The sequence below is a fragment of the Pinus tabuliformis genome, chromosome 4_2, assembly GCF_031772625.1.
Source record: "Pinus tabuliformis cultivar Carrire ecotype Pingquan chromosome 4_2, CPIR1, whole genome shotgun sequence".
NCBI classification, from domain to species: Eukaryota; Viridiplantae; Streptophyta; class Pinopsida; order Pinales; family Pinaceae; genus Pinus; species Pinus tabuliformis.
In genome coordinates, this window is record NC_142304.1 from 753280831 (window position 1) to 753304792 (window position 23962).

Genomic DNA, 23962 nt, shown 5'->3' on the forward strand with positions numbered 1-23962 from the left:
GCTCTTTTTTCCTACAAAACAAAAACACAAAACCCAACACGAATATGCAAAGAAAAATGAACCTTACGGCTCGAAGTTAGCTTTACTCAAAAAACTAAATATTTTCAAAAGTTGAACCTTGCGGCTCAAAGTTAGCTTTAGCCGAAAAAATAAATATTTTTTTTTCTCAATGTTTCTGATTTTCCGAGATCACACTAAGGTGCAGGGAAAAGAGCATACGCATGAGAAAAATCCTTCCTTTCTGTTTCTGATTTGCCCAGATCGCACAGAGTCGCAGGTCAAAGAGCATACGCAGAAATGAAAGGTATAGATCCGGTTAAAAGAAAGGTAAATAAACCGAAACCGAAATAAGCAGAGAGAAAATAACAGTAAACTGCAAATAAAGACTGTATACCTCCAGATCTTAAAAATGACGCAGCTAGGGCTACCGGAAACCTTTTCGCGTGAAACAAAAGGGGTTCCTCACTGGAACAGATGCTCCGAACACAACAGAGCAGTCCTCTCGGCCCGAAAGCAGTCAGAAACAGTAGATCTAGGAAATGGCAGTCGGATGCAGTTCTACCGGCTTCAGATTTGGATCACCAACAGACACGGCCCTCAAATAGCTCCGATACCATGTAGGAATTTACAGGGTAAGTTCATCAGAAAGAACACCAAAATGACACCGCTCACAACCAGATCACAGATCAATACACCAGTATTTTTGACGTGGTTAAAACCCTCAAAGAGGGAAACAGTCCACGGCCTGAGCCAACGTGGCAACTTCAGGCAATTTATTAATCAAAGAATGAAAATTTACATAAGCTTTCTCTCATAGACGGATTACCCGAACAATGACACTCCATGCGCTTTAAATAGAATTCATGGACCAATCGGGTGTTAAGCCACGGATCAAGTGTCGGTAATACCGAGGAGAGAGTGAACCGTCGGATCACTACATATCGTGACCGTCGGATTGTAAGTTACAAAATGTACAACGGTAAAGAAACACACTTTACCTAACTCTATACTAGACCAAGTTGAACTTAACTATTTCCTATGTGTCGGAATATCCTAACAGTATTTTGAGTGGAGATCTTATGGAACTCACATCATTTTCCTGTGTCCTTCTTCGTCTTCGGCATGTTGTTCTTTTATTGCGGCTTCAGCGGCCTCTATTTGGTGGCCTTGCCTTGGCTTGGTCCATTTCTTTAAGGTTTGGGGGTGCCTTTTCCTTGATTTGGACTAATAGATCCAAAGTCCCACTTATTTTGTTTAAACTTATGCTCAATCTTGACAGCGTGCCGATACATCATGCCAAGTGAGGAAATGTCCAAGAACTCCATCTCATTCTCGATTTACTTATGTAGATAGCTGTAGTACTTGAGCACCAAATGCCTCTTAGTATCCTTGATACCTAGCTTTGTGTGAAGGGTATGGAAAGGATTGTGAGGAAATCGGCTCACAAAAAGATGGAAAATATAGATCAATGCCTTAGAACTCAACCTCTTCGAGGTGGCAACCTCCTTTACATTAAACAAATGAACAATTCTTATATGATACAAATGACTAAACCTCCCTTCTATATATCGGAGTCTAAGGGGTGACAATATAATCAAACCGACATAACAATAATAACATAAGGGCACAAAAATAACAATAGTGGGTTTCTATGGGGCATACTAATAACAATATGGGGACAATAGGGGCACAATAATAATAATAAGGGATACAATGACAATAGTAATGGGGGAATCACTACTATTATAGGGGCCTAACAAGGATTTTTGAACTTTGACACATCTTGGTCCCTTCCCTATCATAGCATGGTACATTTGATGTATTTATCTTCATAGCTCTTGAAAGGGTAATATTGTTCCTTGATGGCGTGTGGGAAAGAATTCCAAGTGGGTGCGGCTAAGAATAGCGAGGGTTCACTCTCATCCTTTTGTTCACACTATGCTTCCCACCAGTCCTTGACATGTGGGGCGGATTTAAGAAGTGCAAAAGTAATCTTTTCTCAATTGGAAAAGTCATCGACTGAAAAATATCCTTCCAATAAATTCAACCATTTCTTTACAACGTCTGTATCTATCAGGCCTTCGAATATGGGAATATCGAAGCTAACTTGTACCTTAAAAGGAGTGGCACCTCCAGAGTGGCTACTAGATGAAGATGCATCACATGTGGGTAGCCATCGAAGGATCTGGGCAAAGTTATCCATCATCATGTCCCTCTATCACAGTTCGAGGGCTTCCTCGAGCAACATTTTGAAAGGATCTCATGACCCCTCATCTTTCTTTTCTTCTACCATGGGAGGTCATTGGGTTTTACAAGCCTGATCTTGAAATGGTTCAACCAGATCAAGCCATAACTCCTTATACCTTAACCTCGTTGGGGACATGAAAAGAAAAACAAAGAAAAAGCAAACTACTTTGATACCACTAATACAAACTTAAACAAGAACGCAACAAATTACAAACATAATCATAAACATAGAGATGCAACAGAAAAACATTTCATTTCATTAATAGAAAAATACTGAATTATGATTACAAACAGAATGGAAATAAGATAGCTCGGGCAATGGTAGTTTATTTCTAAGAAGAGATATGGCAACTGCATGCCTCTGAACTATGTTACAATGAGGCTCAAGGGTCTATTTATTATTGGAAAACATGATAAAACCCTAAACAACCAAAACCCTAACCCTAGGAGATGTAACACCAATTGTTTGTGAGCCTCGTTGGGGTTAGTTGGGTAGCCAACTTCTTGAGGTCATAACTTGGTCATATTATCTTCGTTTGGCGCATATGATACCTTGTTGAAACAGTCTCACCGAGTACTACAGGTTTCATCATAGACCCCTACCTATGGCTATGGGCATGTCGTGGACCCCAAAAAACGCTGTTTAGGGGGTCAAAACTACTCCAGAAGTTCAGGACCCAAAAAAATGTTAAAAATAGTAAATGTTGAAATGAACAAGGAAACAAATGAAACTAACTGGGGGGTCTAAATGTAAGAGGCAGGTGGCCACTAATATCGACCTGGATCAATGCAACTAGCAAAGGGATTACTACAAAGCTTGGAGAAAAAGTAACCAATGTAATATAACTAGGAAAATGACAACTTAGTAGAGCAATTTTGAGAAAATCATTTCTAAGAAACCACTCGACAACTAATCTACTTTGTTTGCAACATGGATGTAAAAGAGTGCATTATAAACACCTTAGTAATGCAATTACGTACATGTAACATTTTAAGGTTTTGTTAACTACCCTCAATGCTATTCTAACTACTCATATATAATGAACACAATTATAGTTTGGTCATGCCCCTTTCAAATGTCTTGGAGCCCAAAATAAGACATATATTACTGGCATGTATTTGTATTTCAAATCAAATGTACAAAAAAATGATAGAACATATTTTGCTCATGTAATTCTAGATCATTCAAAAAACCTAACTTAAATCTAATGCGCTCACCCCACCCATCGCCCTCCATCCCTGTGACATCGACAAGAAGGGAGGGCTGTGGTTTGCAGTTCAAGTTGCACAATGAAGTTCCACCTCGTCGATCTAACAATGGTCCCTTTACTCATGCAAATCTATGGTTGTTGAGAATTATGGACAAGGGGGGAATACTCCATGAAATCACTAAATGGGAAATGGTTTTGCAGTCACGGTTCCACTTGTTCCCCAAAACTCTACCCAATGATGGACATCCCACCATAAACTATTGGAAATTTTCTCTTATGAACTAAAGGGAATTGACAAAATTGATCATCTTGTCCATAATACTCGTAACTTGAATTTTCAAAAAACAACTCTTTAAAGCTCAGTATCAAATAAATCAACAACACTTCAACAAAAAACATCATATCAAGCCCATAACGTTCCATCCAAATTTTCAAAACCAAATATCACACCATTCGAACACTGATTTTGACTCAACTTCTATAAAACTCCACACCAAATAATGTAACACCACAACAAATAATGTAACACCACGCCAAAAAATAATGTCATATTTCACACCCAACAAATATTTTCCACCATTCATTTAGTCCAAACTTCTTTTACTTAATACAAATCCAAACAATTTTATTATATTAATAACATATTCCATAAAAATAAAACAATTTGTTTCAATTTAATATATTAAGTAATTATAATGATTTAACTAATAACATGCATGTAATAAGTATAATGTTTTCCCTTTTCAGATAATAAAATTAGTATAATATTTTTATATTTAGAATAAAAAAATCACATTTCTAAAATGTCGACTAATCCACACATAAATTATAATAAAAACTTATCTAGGTGGATTTCGACATGAACTATATTAATATATATTAATAACACACCATGCTAAAATTAAACAAATTTAGTAAAATTAACATTTTTTCCTAAATGTAAAACAATTTCATCATATTAAATATTTCAATCATCTCGAAAGCAGTTCTAAACTCCTTGTCACTGATTCGAGAAGGGCTCACTTGGAAAAACCAAGCTCGCTCATCTGTCCACATTGGGCTTGATCCATGGATTGGGTGTGTAAATGCACACAAGTTACGAGATGAACTCAAGCAACATCTCAACAACTCTAGCATCACACACATCAATCACATTGTGGACATAGATGGATCCACATTTCTCCATAAAGCATGGAAATCCACACACAATTTCCTCATACCTCCTCAATGGCATCACTATTGGACAGACTACACATGGGTGTTAACAAAATCACATATCAGAATAACATAAGGGGAGGATGAGATTATATGGGCACATGCTAAAAATGGTCAATACTCACCAAAAGAAGGATATCTATCTCTGGTAACTATACACAAACCTCCACTAGTGGATACATGGCAGATAGGGATGTGGAAGCTTAAAGCCCCCCACAACCAAACTACTTATGTGGTCAATCCTGAAGCATAAAATCCCCACTCGAGATAATCTGATAAAGAGAAGATAGAGTGGGCCCTTTAGATGTTGTTTATGCAAAGACAACACTCAATCAATGGATCACATTTTTCTTTGATGTTCCATTACTGCTCTTCTCTGGACATCTACACTTGAGAACATCCCTTCTCAGTGCTCTTGGAGGGGCCGGTCTATCAGGGAGGTGGAACATTTGGTGGTCATCGACATCCCCATTGAAAACCAAGAACCTACCCCTCCTTATCTGCTGGGAAATTTGGATTGCCTGAAACCGTCTCATATTTCAGGATCTCTCCCATCACTAGCCCTCCATCTCTGCCAGACTACTGGCAAATTACAGGAACATACCGGAAGATGAAGGAACTTCACCCCCAAGACATATCATTCTAGAAAACATAAATCACACCGAGCCTTGGGCATATTTTGACGGATCAATGCAAGATGATGGGTGTGGGGTGGGGGGGGGGGGTGCTGCCCTTTACCTATTTACTTCCCACCACTTTCATATACAGATGGGGCTTGGAGGAGGCACCAATAACTTTGTAGACCTCATTACAACCAAATATCTTATACAATTTTCTATTGAAAAACATTGCAGAAACTTACAATTGTTCGGGGATTCAAAAATTGTTTGTAGTTGGATCAATAAAACATCTATTTGTCATGCTTACACTTTGTGGTCCATCTTGGATGAGGTCCATAGATTCACATTTATTTTTGACAGCTTTATATGTCGTCATATTTTCAGGGAACGAAACACACTTGTTGAAAAATTATCCAAACATATATCTATCATGTTTACACTTTGTGGTCCATCTTGGATGAAGTTCATAGATTCAACTTTATTTTTGACAGCTTTATATGTCGTCATATTTTCAGGGAACCAAACAAACTTGCTCACAAATTATCCAAAGAGGCAGTGGCGGCAGGGATTAGGCCATGTGATACATGGTTGATACATGGAAAAAGGAATGGAGAAAACTTTCAATTTTATCATCAACCTTTTATGGACCTTGTAGTATATGCTCAATAGGAGCTTGTCCGTTTTTTTATTTTTTTATTTTTATTTTTAGGGAACCAAACGCACTTGCTGACAAATTATCCCAAGAAGCAGTGGAGGCAGGCCCCGTGATACATGGTTGATACAGGGACAAAGGAATGGAGAAAACTTTCAATTTTATCATGAGTATATGCTCAATAGGAGCTTGTCTGTTTTTTTATTTTTTTATTTTTATTTTATGTTTCCTATTTATATTATCAGACTTTATATTATTAACAGCTATATGTACAGGGACATACTCTCTGCTTAGAGTAAATTTTGAAAAACATTACAGAAACATATTTTGAGGATAGAGTCTCTCTACGTGGAGAACTCATACTTCTTTTGTTTTTTTCTTTACCTGGCAAGCTTAGAACCTTTAACATGCATATGCAATCAGCATTTACAACATGTAATTTTCCAAAATATAATAAAAATTATGATTTTTTCGTAGGGAAAAAAAACATATTTAAGTAAATAAAATTCTAGTTAAGTAGTTAGAACCAAATTCTGACTCAGGTTTTTCGTTTAACGCTATAGACTCAGCAATAAGGACTTTTTTAGGGCGGTAAATGATTCTGATTTTGCGTTCTTTCGCAGGGCCAAATTATTACTAATTACTTCACAATTATTACACAAATTGACCAAAATTACCACCATCTTGCTGCGGAGCAAGTGGAAGTAGATGAAACCTAAATCTAAAATATTTATTTAAATTAATAAAAAAATAGAAACAATGTTTTGAGGTGGAACCGGCCTAGTACATCAAAATCGACGGTGGGTGATATATATTGGGTCGTGAGGGGATTAATTACACCAAGTTACGTGAAACATGGTTTGGTCCATACCTCCAACAAAAAGGAGGAATTGTTTGGACGGTCAGAATGTGGGTTAAAAAATTTCAAAAAATCTTGTAGAGACAGTGTTATCAAGAACCATCAAAAACAAAAACGTCTAGAACACTTAAAACATTGAAATGCATCCAGAACCATCAAAAACAAAAACTTCTAAAACACCTAAATCTTTGAAATTTAACAACTATAAATTGGATTTACAAAAATACTTGCCAGATTTTCTTTAAATATGACCAGAATTTCCACAACTTTCTGAACAGCTCTTCCACATAGTTAGACTAGATGATTTAAATAGAAGAGATTAATTACATCAAACTATAAATGCTTTGGTCCACACCACTATTCCTTATAAACAGACATGCTTTGGTCCACACCACTATTGCTTATTGCTTATGTGCCTCATCTCATCTGATATTTGGTTGTAACCCTGGTAAGTCAACTATTTTGTTCGGATTTGATATTTGTTAGCAAGTTGCAGTGTAATTAGATTTGATTTAGGTAGAGTAAAACATGGTCTCCGTTGTTTTATGAAATGTTGACAGTTATTTTATAATATTATTTAACAAAACAAGTTTTTTATGGAATTGTTTTTCATGTGATTTTTTGAATTTTTTGGTGCTGGAATTCTATGGAAAAAATTAAGTTGAAATGTTAATTTGTGTTATTTAAAGTGATTTTTAGATTTTATATATATATTCAACATCATAGAAAACTATCGAACATTTTGATTACACAAAAATTACTCATTAAACTTATGATTTCAATAAATTTCTATCAAATTTAAAAAAAATTAAACCAAAAAACCCCATAAATAAACTTTCAAAATAACACCAGAAACAATTCGGACTTTCCATTACATAAAAAGGAAATTTAATGCACATGTTTTCATGTTGTCAACGCTCAGTTCTTTATTTTTTTAATCAGATGTTCACTGCACAAGAACCGCTGCCTGCTACTTGGACCGAGTTCATAATTATTTTAGTGCCAACGACTCCCACATCTCTCGGCAGTCTCAAATCAATGGACGCATGCTTGTGCGGTTAAACACGAAACAATAAATAAATAAATGTAAACTCTAATTGCTTCTCAAATGCCACGTTTGTGCAAGTACTTTTTAAAAATGGGGAATTAATTAAACTTATCTCTGGTCCTCCTCGAATTAGCCACAAAAAAATATATATATGTGAATCTCTTTGGCAACGAGGAAATCAAATATGCTACCGATAACCGGGGAGAATCATCAGATAAATAAGAACAATAAGATAACTAAGAAGAGATGAGATATTTCCGAATTTTAAATGACACATGTTAAATCATTATAACCCGACAAAATTTACCTTGAAATGGGTTTTAAATTTGTCAAATTTATCGTGTTCTAAAATTTTACGCAGGTCTTTTGGAAGTCCACAAATAATAAACTTTTTATAAGTTAAAAATAAAAATAGGTTTAATGGTATAGTTGTTGTTTAGTACTCGTTTTCTATACTAAAGTAATTGATAGTAGAAGCATAAAAATTTCGCTCATGCTTATCCATAAAGATATTAATTTTTTTAATTATTAAAAATAATCAAAATATTAAAACAAATAAAATTGTTGAAGTTTTGAGGTAGGGAGATTTTTATAGTTGAATTCACAATGTTAAAATTCATAAGTGTTTAGTTAAAATCATGAAATTTCTATGTTGCATTAAAATCATTTATAACAAAAATTTACACAACAAATGATATTAATTGGCTTTTGTTTGTTGTCTATATTTTTAAATAACTAATGCATCTACAAATGTTTATAAGTCATTACTTTGCATTATTTGACAACTCGATATTTCAAGGTTTTATATGACTCCTACACAAGTTGTCCATAAAATCAAGCTAGCTATTAAAGGCAGCTAAAAAAGTTTGAAAGAAAAACATTATACAATATTAAAGGAGCACTTAATTAATTATGAAAATCATGTTGACTTAGGGCATACCAAAAAGCTATAAAGATTTATAAAATAGGGTACATTGTTTTTTCTTATCAATACATTATATTATTTTGAAATATGTTGTTAGTAAAGGAATAGTTAAGTTTTATGCATTTAATATTTTTATGAAAAAACAATAGAAAAATATTTACAAGTATTGAGACAGTTTAAGTTATTAATAGATTAGATAGGGAATAAATGTAAAATAGAGAATCACTATGTTACTCACTGAGTTACTAACATATTGAGTCACAAAAGAAACTTAATCACAGATCAATATCTTGGAGCATCATCACTAACCAAAATTCCAATGCACAATCAAATTAGCTTAGTCATACTGAGAGATACCGACTATGCTTATGAGGACATCAACAAATAAAACAAACATCATCAACTATTATCATCATGTAGTAATTCAAATCCTAGTACATATATGTGACATTCATAAATCAAACCTACGTGCGTACACGATTATCATACATAACACCCATGTATATATACCAACATATTGAATAAATATCACAAGATCTATACGTGACAGTATTGAACCAATTCTACGTATCTATGTGATATTACTAAAGAAAACTAACGTACTAATATTGAACCACTGAATCATATCTGCGCTTCAAATCACAACATACTTTCTGCAAATTTTACTGTTAAAACACAAATCACTTCAAACTCATTCAAACAGATCTTGCATCATTAGATATTCAAACATAAAAAAATCAGTGAGGTAAAATCATTAGTACTCAATGCACTTTCATATCTCTCAGATCTAAGTCATCTCCTTGTTGCCTAGTCTACACTTGTTTCAGATCAGATAACACATGAATAAACTATTCACTTTCACACCCAAATTTTTGATCTCCATTTCCTTATATAAATTTTTCCCTAGCTAGTACCTGAGGAAAATCCTTTAGTAAATTTGATGGTAGTCATTAATGGGATCAAATAGATGTTGCCACCACAATTACTATGGGAAATTACCATGGTAATTACACCTCGTATCTAGATTTCCATGGTTTGGATTATGTGCATGACTTTTGTTCATGGATACTATTGATGTATGTGACCCTTATTCATAGGAACGACATATTCTTTCTCAAAGTTCATATTTTCATGCATCATGTGATTGATTTTCCAATTCTCTTCCATATCCTCTATAAGGTCTATACCATTATTCCTAATATCTGCATTATTTTTATAATAATCATATTATGGCCAAGTCGACATCAAGGGCATATTTGTCAAATAGGTTGTCATCAAGGACAACGCATTAGCCATAATGCCAACAATATTCCCCTTTCGACTTGATGGAAAGCATTTTTGTGTCTGGAAACCAGCTGAAAACACCTGTAAACACACCTACAAACAAGTCTTCTATCTCCTTTTAAAATCAAAGAAAAATTGCTAAACTCGACTGAATGAAGTACTTCCCTTGTAGAGCTGAATACTATAAGTTTGATCTGCTTATATGAATCCTGAAATCTCCATATTGACCATGCTCCCTTGATCATATGTTAGATCTCCTAAAGATATACAATGAAGTAAAATAATTTTAAACAAATATGACCTTTCCTATCACCAATGGTTGTGGTCCCATGATTACATAAATCACGCAACATAATGGGTTTACATATTGGACCCAATTTTACATCAATGTCCAAAAATAAACAGAATATATACATAGCATGAGTTGATCTCAATATCCCATACATGACTGAATTTTACAATGATTACAATATGGGTATTTTCATGACCTTTACATCAAGAGACATACATGACATTTATAACCATAAACATGAATCTCAAGAATGAAGTATCCTTTGTATCAAGATCACAACAACAACCTCTTTGGCATAACGAATATCCTCATCGTCGAGAACCAATAAGAAAACAAGACAATGTATCATCAATAACATGTATATCCTCCTTATCAAGTGCATTAAGATGTAGCATCAATCAATAATAAGACACCATTCATAACTTCATCGTGAGCAACCCAAGCATCATTAATAAGTGACAACATCACATATATGTTTAATAATGACAAAAACAATAACGATATATCAAATCACCAATAATCACAATGCAACAAGGAAATATCAAGGAACCATAATGCCAACAATGAACCATTAGAAGCATGGAATATGTTCCCCCCGAACTTGTCTCAACTCTTAATCATCTAGTCTGATCATATCCTTCTTACCAGCAAGAAATGCATCAAATAACCATATAAATACCCATAGTAACATAATATTTTGCAACAACTCATAACCTCATCATGAACCAACATCATTATAGGTAGCATAAGAGCATCCCCAATTGACTACAACAAACCAATGTCAGAACCAAAAGGTCAACAATGAGTTGATGGAAACACATGAGAAGTTCTGCTTGAATTTGTGCTACTTTTTTTTCATCACAGTGAAGCACAGATGAATCATCCAACTATGTCAACTGCATGCATAATTTCTAGTCTTATATCTGTAAGATAATCAAGATTCCAATCATATATCTATATTCAGGTTGAATAACTATAAGAGAGTCATAATTTTGGTTGAGATTGCATCCTGTTACCATTGGTGTGCACACATGTTTGCTGTCTCCTAATCCATGTTTCTTCATACTCTGCTTGAGATACTTCGTTTGAGAAAGAAAGATACCATCTTTAGTTTCATGAACTTGAAGACCAAGAAATTATGTTAGCTCACCATGTAAAGAAATTTCAAATTCTTGCTACATAGTTGAGGCAAATCCTTGAGTCGTACATTCAATAATGCTTCGAAATATGATGTCATCAATGTAAACTAGTATTACCAAAAGTTTGTCTTTGTCATACTTGATGTATACAATTCTTTTTGTATATCCTTTCTTGAATTCTTGTTCTTGAAGATACCTGCCAATATGATAATACCATGCACAAGAAACTTGATTTAACCCATATAATTCCTTCTTAAGTTTGAAAACAATATTTTTAACATTTTAAAGTATGAATCCTTTAGGTTGTTCAATATAAAATTCTTCTTCTAGGTCCCCATTCAAAAAGCTAGATTTAACATCCATTTGATATATCTTAAAGTTACGAAATCTAGAAAATGTAGGAATATTCTTATGGCTTCAAGTCTAGCTACAAGTGAAAATGTATTTTGAAAGCCTATCCCTTCTTGTTGAGCATATCCTTTGCATAAAATTCTTCCTTTGTTTTGAATTACTTCTCCATTTTGATTACATTTGTTCTTAAGCACCCACGTTGTTGAAATTACATTTTCATTATGAGGCCTTGGTACAAATTCCCATGTATGGTTCTTTTGCATTTGATCAAGTTATTCATTCATTCCCTTAACCCAACATTCATATTTTCTTTCTTGATTCACATTTTGAGTTTCAATTATGGATATTAAGGCTAAGTGACTACATGATCCAATAAAACTTCTTCTAGTTTGTATTCATGCTTCCTTATCACCTGTAATTTTAGATTCAAGATGATTTTTCTAGATATACCTTGATGATGTCTGACATAATAGTATTTTCATTTCCTTCTTCTGATGCTTCTCTTTCTTCTTCTCCTACAACTTCTTGGGTTTTAGTAGGGAGTTGTTGGTCATCTGATTGTGCTTCCTTTTTGGTACCTGGGGATGCTTCATCAATCACAACATGTATACTTTTAACAATATTTTGGATCCTTTTATTATAGCATTTATATCCTTTACTTATGAAAGAGTATCCAAGAAGGATTCTTTCATCATATTTGGATTCAAATTTTCCAAGTTTATCATAATTTTTCTTTATGAAACATTTTCTTCCAAAGATTCTAAAGTGTTTGACAATTGTAGGTTTACCGTACCAGAGTTCATATGGAATTTTATCACTACTTACATGAACATGGGATTTGTGAAGTATATCCATGGTTTTATGTATTGCTTCTCCTGAGAAGGTGTGAGGTGTTTTTGACTCACCAAGCATGGAACACACCATTTGTTGAATAGTTATATTCATTCTTTCAACCACTCCATTTTGTTGACGAGTTTGAGCTATGGAAAATTATCTTTTGATACCATGTTTCTCACAAAAATTGAAAAATTCATGAGATATAAACTCTTCTCTTATATCAAATTTAAGAGATTTTATTTTTAGTTCCAATTCATTTTCCACCATAGCCTTGAATATTTTAAACTTTTCAAATGCCTCATATTTATACTTTACTAAAACTACCCAATGCTTTCTTGTAAACTCATCAATCAGTAGAATGAAGTATTGTTCACCACGAGGAGGCTTCTTTCTCATAGGTTTGCATAACAGTGTGAACAAGTTCAAGGGGTTGACCTGAAGTGCATTATTTAGCTTTAAATGGAACTCTAGACGGCTTACCAAATTAACATGATTTGCAAATACTATTTTTAGGTGGAGAAATGTATGGCAAGTCACAAAATTCTCCCATATTGCTCGATTTGAATAGTTGAGAAAAGTTGAGGTATCCCAATATTTTGTGCCAAATACAACTTTCTTTAGATTTTCTCAAAAAATAGTGCTTTTTGTCACCTTCTAGGATATAGAAATTTTCTTGAGTTCTGGTTCCTTTGATTATGGTCTTACCTATATCCAAATTTCTTACCATGCAATTCTTTGATCTGAAAATAACTTCATGCCCCTAATTACACATTTGACTAACACTTAACAAGTTATGTCTTAGCCCATCAACAAATAATATGTTCTTAGCCTTAACCTTTTCTTTTAATACCGTAGATGCTTTTCCTTTAATAGTAGCAGTTAAGTTACTACCAAAAGTCATATTATTTTCTTTATTAATTTCATTAAAAGAAACAAACTTAACTCTGTCACATGTCATATTCTTTCAACAACCACTATCAATGTAACACAGATTCTCTTTATCTCCTACATAAAATGCTAGACCACAATTTTCAGAGGAAGTGATTTTCATTTTCCATGCCTTGGGAGGTTTTGTATTTTGCTCATGTTGATAAGATGAATTACAAACCTCTAAAAATTACATTATTTAACCCTCTACCAATATGAACCCAATACACTTCTCAATTAAAAAAAACCCCTATTTTCACTAGATATTGTATGTATCCATTTTTCCTTAACATTTTATATACCCCTTTATATTTTTTCATTGACTTTGAGCTCCATTTTTTATACCTGCAAATATAAAACCACTTTACCACAGTAGTGATTTTGATTCCTACACACTACTAAAATAGTTCAAACTAATTATAAGAAACTTAATTTGGATTATGTTATATTTACTATGTATTTGTTATAGATGGAATTTATTAGTTCACAGGGAAAAGTGCATGAAAGATTGCATTATCTAAGTTCAATCAATTAAGTAATTCATGGTTTTTAGTCATAATCACAAATATGACAATGTTTCATATATCAGTGATCTATGCTTTTCAATTATGATATGAACTTTCCTATATAATTTTAAATATAGATAACGGCCTTAGACATGTAATTCTATAAGTTATGGTAGTGATTCACTAAATTGGATTCCTTGCCATGTTGATTCTTATACATGTTTGTTTTAATGCAATTTCAAAATCCGTCATTGTAAAATGAGACAAATTTTATAGTTGAAATTGCCAATGTCATATTATCTTTGCAATTACTACTTGAGTAGTTGATTTTTTTTTGTTTGGCATATTAAAATTGTTTATATTGTTAGACATGAAGTTACAACATATTTTTAGTTCCATGCAATATAAAGTCATCATTAAAATTCACATTTCTTGTAGGTCCATCATTGATGTTGTTTTCAATATTTATCAAGGGTGTTTGACAAGGATTCTACTTTTATTATTTATTTGAAAATTCCCATATCCAAACATGGTGTATTAAAAAGTTTGGTATCGAATTAGAACATTTACATTTACAATTCTTTTGAGGGATTTTTAAATGTGGTGTATTCCGATTTTGATGATGCAGGTGTTTAAATAAGTCTTCGCTTGTAGGAATTACTTAGTCTCATTGAAATTTCTACAAATAAAGGTTTTTTTAAATATGTAATATTGTGGTAAGCTCATGTTGACATAGATAAATTCCAAGTTCTCCAATTTGAAGTAAAATTTGTAATTGAAATGTTTCAATAGCTCCAAGTTGCTATCATTTTCCATGCCCCCATTTTCTTATGCATTCATTACTTGAAATGATTAGATACATGATTTCATATGTCAATGGAATTCATAGTATTGGGCAACTTATTGCTCATTTGAGCTTTCCCTTTTAAACATAAATTATTGAAAATTTCTTAGAAATATAAATTAATAACACTTAAAACTATATTTCAATTGTGTGTGTGCACACATGCACACTCCATGCTCATACCACCAAACATGTCGTTTACAAGGGACTGTATACATGATTTTTTTTGTTAGAAATTGAAATATTGATATGGATCATTAAAAATATCACCTTTTTGTTCATTAAGGTCCTCCCCCAAAATATTTGTGGGAAGATTGCTATTTGAGTGACATGAAAGATGTGAATCTACAAAATTTACAATAGATCCTACTTACAAATATCTTTTTGATGCCTTCATGGAGGAATTATAACATATTGGAAAAAATGATGATTGTTGTAAGCCTAACATACAATGCACATTCAAGAACAATCAACATCATAGGAACATCATTAACACATGTAATACACACAAATAAGAAACTATTTTTGGGAAGGAACTTCAACCAACTTTTCGTTAAGCCTTCATGCATATTTATACATAAATTATGTGGTTGGAGCAGTTGTACCCACTCCAATCAATCACTCATTATGTTTGTTATATGATTTTACTGCTTATTACATAGATTTACATATACTAAGTATGATGACTTATTACGTAGGACTAAGAGGCCTCGCCAATATTTCCATAACCCTTATTGGCTTACCCATCCCAACCTAGGATGAAATAATGTCTTGGTCATCTACCTTTTGTAGAAGTATCCTTATTGAACATAAACCATGCCTACTACTCTACATAGGTTACTTAGCATCAACAACTACCCTTTAGATAGAAAGATTCACATATACAAGGTAAATTGTTACTTCTACTTATTATATGGATACATATTACAAATCTCAACTTCAATCATTCTCTATAGTCTTTCTACCATAAAGATTGCTACTCCAACCATGAATCATTGGGAAACTTCTCTCCAATCTGGGGGTCTCTCTTCAGGGAGTTTCTCAACCTACAGCTCACCCAACTCTGAGGAAACAACCTGTGAGGGGAATGCCACAAGCTCTCATGAACAGGTTGTCATTCTTCAAGACTTGACGAAGCAAGACATGCTCCTGTGAAAGGTTGGTAGGCAGGCTCCAAAACGAAGCTAAGACAAAATTTTGGAGGCTGGTTATAGCCACTACAACACTAGCATATTTTTAAATGATGCATAGGGGATACTCATGGTCCTTCACGTGGGCTCCCTATGCACCATTCCATGCTAGTGCCACCACACGCTACTGAATTTGCCTTCCATCCCCATGTTCCACATCCATTTAGTCTGTATAGCCTTGCCACACCAACATCCCACCACATTAGCTCCCTACATGGCATGGCCCATGTAGTGTTGATGTCATCGTAATTTCATCACAAATTTTTCCCAATATGGCCCTACCATGTGTCAAAGTCAGATTATTTTTTTATAAAAGGCCAACGTGCCAATTTCTTTTGTCATTTTGCATAGTACATCCTTCCAACTCAGTTTTCATGCACCCATGGAGCTCATCTCCTTAATTACATATGTTCTAAGCATAATTCATGAATATAAACTACCCTTTCACTCCATATCCACAATTTACACTTGGTAGAGACCTTACTCCTCACGAATTTACACGAATTGGAGCCAAATTCAAACCCTGGCCATGTGTTCATGAAAGAAATGTATGCGCATGAAGAATTCCTTCTTCCAAAAAGGAAAACTTCTTAATCATCCAAATTTACCTCCTAAGTGCATTGGCTAGCTTAAGTCTCCAAATTATTTACTAAATTCAAGTTCAAGATCATCCACGAGCCTTTAATTTAACCTCTCTCACATGCTAGCAGTACCACTATTCATAAATTTCAAAGATACTCCATCCGCTATGTTGGCCAATATCCTCCTTCCATGTGGCACATCCTCATTGGTTTTTTAACCCTTGAGAATGTCCCTTTTGTCCTTTTCTTCCCTTTCAATCAGCTAGCCATTCTTAGTAACATGTGTTGTCCCAATGGCCTCCTCATATTCCAAGAGCTACACTAATGTCAAAATGAAATGAAACACCAAAGAACTAGACTTTTATGATGGAGATGTAGATGTTTGTGACATGATGATAACCACCTATTAAATGAAGACAATTATTCAAATAGTACATAGCACCAATGAAGTAATAGGAGGCCATAATAATATGTATGCATGAAATGTTTTCTTCGTCATTTTAACTAAGTGTTCCACTTACCAAATATGGTGACCAGGTGTGTGACTAGGTACTTGTTTGAAAAAAGGGCGATTGTCTCATCCTAGGAAGGAGGGGAAATAATCATAACAACATTGGATGTTATTGCATAAATATTGTCATTTCTCGAAAAGACAAAATTACAAAGATTGAATAAAGAGCAAATTGAAGAATAATGGAACACTCTTGCACCATAGGTATAGAAATAAATGGTTGCACGTTATGTGAAAGGAGGATTTGTTCCCACCTATGTTCATCCTCCTTAAAATATCACAAATTTTGATTCCATGTCAAAATTATCATTATACATGGTAGCTCAAGTTGTTGGTCTTGATATTGATGTCTATATAACTTCGACAATTATAGGTCTCTTGGTATCATTATGTCATCCAGCCACCAAGGCCTACACTAAATTTGATTGCCCTCAATTTATGTGAAATAAAATTCACCCTTAGATGATAGATTTTGTAGAAGGAAGTCCCTTTCGCTACCAAGCCTATCTAGTCCACCAATTAATCCATCAACAATATTCTTATCTATAGCACCTAAAGCCCAAAATGGTAGATGAAGAAAATGCCGTGTTGATATTCTATGAATGGCTATCAATGGTTAGAAAACCCAAAACTAAATAGGGTTTATTCAATTAAATTTCCTCTTTTATGTCAGTTGTGTACACCCTTCTACACGGTCAACATTTTCCTAGAGAGCCTCCTTTCCTCAAGGATAAGCTACAATTTATCCCAAATACCAGATTTAGTGATTAGTACCTTTTCAAGGAGTACACGTTCATCAAAATATATGGGTTTGAAGGTAAACTATACCAATTGTCAATATTTTTGACCCCTTGTTATTTTTCATTGGAGTAAATTAGGCAAGGATCTGGTAGTGATAGTGTAAATTTCACCCAAAGGAAATCATGAGTTACTTTCCACCTTCCTCATAAGGTGGGACCATTTTGTGTTAATTCAAAAAATTCCTTGGAGGTCATCTAGAAGACATTGGAGGGTTTTGATTTTCCACAAGTTGGAGCCTTGAAATATGATCCCCACAATATCATCTATGAATTAAAAAATGATAAGTATCAAGAAAATCACAAATACAATCTAAATCCCATAGTAGAAGATCGTGCCAGAAAAACTACTTTGGAATATGTCAAATCCATTCTACATATAACTGAGTTAGACTTCTCTCACCTCTTTAGGAAGAAACGAGGCACTTCAAAACCTATGGTTGTTGATGAAGGAGAATAGCTTAGCTCAAAGGAACTAAGACATGTAAAGCAATACGAGATGATGAATATAATCATAGGAATTAGTGATCTACAACAGTCAGTTGGAAACTCCATCAAAATCAACATTTACCATGGAAACCTTACCCTCTGTCATGCCATGATTAGAGGAAATGGCATCAAGAGAGGTTTCCAAGCCTTAATATGTGTCAATAGTATAAAAGTTCAAGGAAATAGCCAAGAAATCCTCTAAGGAGAGGAAGAGAGACATCAAAATAGAAGAGAGTCAAGCACTTCCTCCCATGCAACTTAAGAGCACATTGAATTAGGAAAAGGAATTTTTAAGTTGGAAGTGTCAATAGTAGAACAACTCAAGGAAATAGCCAAGAAATCCTCTAAGGAGAGGAAGAGAGACATCAAAATAGAAGAGAGTTAGGCCCTTCCTCCCATGCAACTTAAGAGCACACTGAATTATGAAAAGGGAATTCTTAAATTGGAAGTGTTGCAATCCAAATTGGAGATATAAAAGTCCATGTCAGATTATCCCTCTATCATTCCAGGATCAGAGGCAATGGGGTCAGGAGAGGTGTCCGAGGCTGGACACGTGTTAGTAGTAGAACAATTCCATGAAATAAACAAGAAAGCCTTTAAGGAGACGAGGAGTGACATCAAAATAGTAGTGATTTGGACACTTCCTCCGATGCATCTTAAGAGCTCATTACATTATGAAAAGGGAATTTTTAAGTTGGAAGTGTTGTGATCAAAATTGGGGATAGCAGGGTCCATGTCACAGTATCAAGTGCATCAATTTCATTTGATTGTATATCATATTTCATATATTGATATCATTGAGCTAAACATGCAAGTGACCCACATGGTGCATACAAAGATGCACCAAACAAATGCTACGACCAAAAGGCCACAAGATTTTTTATACCAAGGACAATAATCAAATGAAATATGAGAGGATGGTTTGCAGGACCAGGAAAATGAAGATTATAAGCTAAGGAAAAAATCACATGTACGGCCACATTTCCTAAGAATTTTAATAAATATAAGGAAGTATTGGAGGAAAAATATAGGGACATAGCCTTCATTCAAAACGGCATAACATTCCAAATGCGCATCTTGTGAAAAAAAATTGATTTGGAAGTGGTAGAAAAGGAGAAACGAGCCCTTAAGGTTACATTGCATGATGCACTCACAAAGAAAAAGGAATGCAAGGACCACATTGTGCTACTAGAGGAATAGGTCCAAGGAATCAAAGAAAATATAGATGAAACTATGAGATCCCAAGAGATGTCGAATGGGTTGAACAGGAAAGTGGAATCCTTAACAGTGCCAGATGATGCAAAGATGATATAATATTTTCTCTCAAGCCAAGAGTAGGAACTGAAAGCAAAGGGATAAGAGCTTGAGAGTGCCAATATGGAGATATATTAGGCATAGGAATATGAGGAGAAAATTGATGATGAATTAGAAGTCTTGAGGAGGAAGCATCCAAGCAAATATTCTTTCACAACTGCTAACAAAATTATTTGGGATGAAATAATAAAGGTGGTGGACAAGTGTAAGGGTCATATGGAATTGATACATGAAAAGACAAAAACCATTAGAAGGGCCCACGGGGAAATTATTGCCATCAAGAATGTTAATTGTGATTCCTCCACCAACAATGGAGTGATCATTAATATCCTAAATCATATTCTCAAGGAGGAAGTTGTCAATTCAAATAACTTCGTTGACCTTATATTATTAAGGTTACCTGAATAGCTTATTAGTTTTTTTATTAATCATTCATAGTTACCATTGTGTCAAATAGTCATGCACCTATGCATTTTTTTTACATATTACCACAAGAGAGGTTATTTAATTTTTTAAAATAAAATTTGTGATCTTCATTATGGGTCACTACCACTCTTGTGCATTGTCTATTAAGCATTGGTCATGGGAAAGTAGATTGATGCATTGATTTAGGGCATGTCAAATGGGTTTAGTGCATACCTAAGGTTATTTCATTTATTGAAAGTAGAATTAAGATTTTTTTTTTTTTACTGTTGGTGCTTCTTCCATAAGTACATTAGTGTGTTTATATTATTAATCTTTTTAGCTTGACCCACGGTGTATTTGAACCTTGAACCTCATATTATATTATACTTCATAACACGACAATCACTAATTGAGCTTACCTCATGTGCTAATGTTTATATTATCAGTGAGCCATAAATATCTTATTTTATGTTTTTATAAATCTCCATTATCCTCGTATTATATAGTCATGCACTAATTCCTTATCATTATTGAGGAACACTCAATAAGTTACATTATTTTCTAAAAAAAAATGAAATTTGTAATTTTTATTATGGTAGTGCACCATATATTTTATGCACCATTCCATGGTGAGAAAAATAGTGCATTGTTCTACAATGAATTGAATTTTTTAAGCACATTACATAGGTTATTTTGTTCTTTGAAAATGCAATTTGAGAGTTGTTAACTACCAATGCATCCTCAACAAGCACATCGATGCACAAATATTATTAAGGAGGCTTAGATAACTCAATTTATTTTTTATGAATCTCAATTGTCAATGCATTATATAGTCATGCATCAATGCGTTGTATTTAGTTAGGAGTGCCAAATAGGTTATTTTATTTTCTAAAGAAAAATGTCATCATTTTATTATGCGTCACAGCTATCATTACATCATATTTATCAAGCATTGGTCTAGTGCGATCCAAATGGTTTAAGAACAATACTCCCATTACATTATGTGTATTAAGCATCATTCCAAGGTTAGCTTAATGACTTTAGCACATTGTACAAACTTTTTATAAAAAATTGAAAAAATAGGAATTTCTAAGCTGAATTGAAAATTTAATCTAGTTAAAATAAAAATGAAAGTAATAAACTATTTATGATGTCTCTTGGTGTCGAAGGAGGTAGGGTTTCTCTATACATAAAAATAAAAAAGTTCTAAAATTCAAACATGAATTGAATTGACAAACCAAAAACTAACGAACACTAGGGAATACTAACACTGGGGTGGCCACACATAATGAGTAAGCACTAGTGTTTGTGTGAGAAATGTTAAAAGAACTAAATGAAATGTAGCAATGAAACTCAGTTTGGATTTTTTTTAAGATACACTAGTGCAATGCCCATGACAAACGTACACACCAATGCATGGTACTCAAATGCATAAATACTTAGTTTTTAAAATAGTAATTCCTAATGTATGTAAAATTATGTAACACCTTCGTGCACCAATCTATGTACCCGTTGGCACCATTTCTGTTTACATGATGCACCATTAAATTTTGTCTAAAAATCTGTGTGGAATAATGAACTATCCTACTCAAACAGTACATACCAAGGAATTTATGCAATTATGGACCAAGGCACACAATTTTTAGAAATAAAACTTGTTTTTTATAATAATAATGGTTAGTGAGTGTGCATTCTTGATACACTAATCCTGTGCATCCTCCTTACGTGTGCTAGTATGATTATGGTAATGAGAAGCACCACATTGCTTTTTTCCAAAACCATAGTTCGGCATTTTTGTAATAAATCTTGTTGGTGAGTATGTGTTTGCGTTTCCCACTCACAACATCATTGATGCATTTGTAGGACTTTAGGGATACCATTTTAAAATTTCCACAAAAAATCTTCAATAGCACACTTCCACTAGCAACCTCCAATGTAAACATAAAGGGAATACATTTTTGGAGGAGGTTAATTAATAATCTTCACCTCTAGTTGTTTTCTATATAGTGGTATTAGTCTAGATCTTGGTTGAGCTTACATCCATTACAAAATTAGGTTGGTTTTGCCTCTTAAAGAAAGAGAATTGTTTACTTGATACTTCCACATGATTATGGGGTCTTCTTCTTCCTAGTTTACTCTCCAAGAGGTAGTGCTCTTGTTTTGGCTCTCATAATTGTACCTATATTAGAAGAAAACACTTTGGAACTACCATTTGTTACTTTTAATAATTGGTTTTAAATAGTTCTATCACTAGAACCAAATCCTTCTTCACATTCAAGGCTCATTCCTAACTTTAATAGATGAGGACCCTTTCTCTATTCTATTTACTCTCCCACTTTTCTTCCTTACCTTTTTCATTTTGTCTTTTGATTTTCTCAGTAATTGCTACAAAAGTTATATTGTTCTACACAACAATGTGTACTATTGACAATTCCACCTATACAACAATATGTACTATTGACAATTCCACCTAATTTCATAGTAACATTGTCTTCTCATCTTCTTCCTCTTCCATTTATGCTCTTCTCTCCAGCGTTCTATTCCCTTTTTTTTTCTATTCTACTTCTCTCAACCTATATGACCTTCTTTTCTTCTTCTTTACAAAAATATCTCTACTACCTTCAAACATTTTCAATTTATAACTAAAAGCTCTTTTCAACATTCTTTAATCTATCCACATTATCCCTCAGACAATACACATTATCTTAAAAGTGGAGTTTACTTCTCATTTAGTGATGAGTTCAATTCATATGGATCTTATTTCAGCACATCAACCTTTTTCATATTTGTTATTCTCCACCAAAAAAACAACTAAAAACTCTTCTTAGTTAAAATTAAAAGACACCAGACACAAATGATAGGCTGCTTAATACTCTTTATATAATTATCAATGATATTATAATTTTTTATTATTTTAATTATATTTTATTATTGTCTATATTATAATTTATATATTTTTTAATTTAATTATAATAACAGTGTAACATTTAATTATGAAAATATATATTTTTTAATACAATTAAAAAAACTAGTAGACACTCCATTCACAATCTTATGAATGGAATTCATAATGTTACTGTTATTTTTCAAAATATAATGCTATGTTATATAACTGCCTGACGGATATTACGCTATCAATATAACTGCGTCTGATATTTTATATGTTGTCTGCCATAATTGGGATTTGCTGCCACTGCCTCTCTGTTATCCATTGTCCGAAATAAGCTGTTTATCTATTTAATATTAAATAAAAAATACACCCACTATGTATCTATTTAATATTAAATAAAAAATTGTGTTTTCACTCGTTTTAATTTAAAATTGTAAAACTGTTTTTATAAAGGATTACAAATATATAAAATGGTTAATTTTAAAACCTACATGCAAACAAATGCTACATGCAATTACTTCATCAAACACTACATGCTACACGCATCAGTTGTTTATGGCAGCGCCTAACCAGCCATATATTGTGTATTCAATGCACCCGGAGATGCACGCGACATAGCCTGTTAACACGCAAATTGCCTTTTTTTATTTAGTGACGAGTTTTCAAATTCGTGTGTTAACGGATTATCTCGCGTGCATCTCCAGGTGCATTGAATACACGATATATGGCTGGTTAGACGCTGCCGTTGTTTACAAGCCCTCCCTTTAACAACATCAACTATACCATACAAAATACCATAAAAAATGATCTCAGTGATCGAGAAAAGGG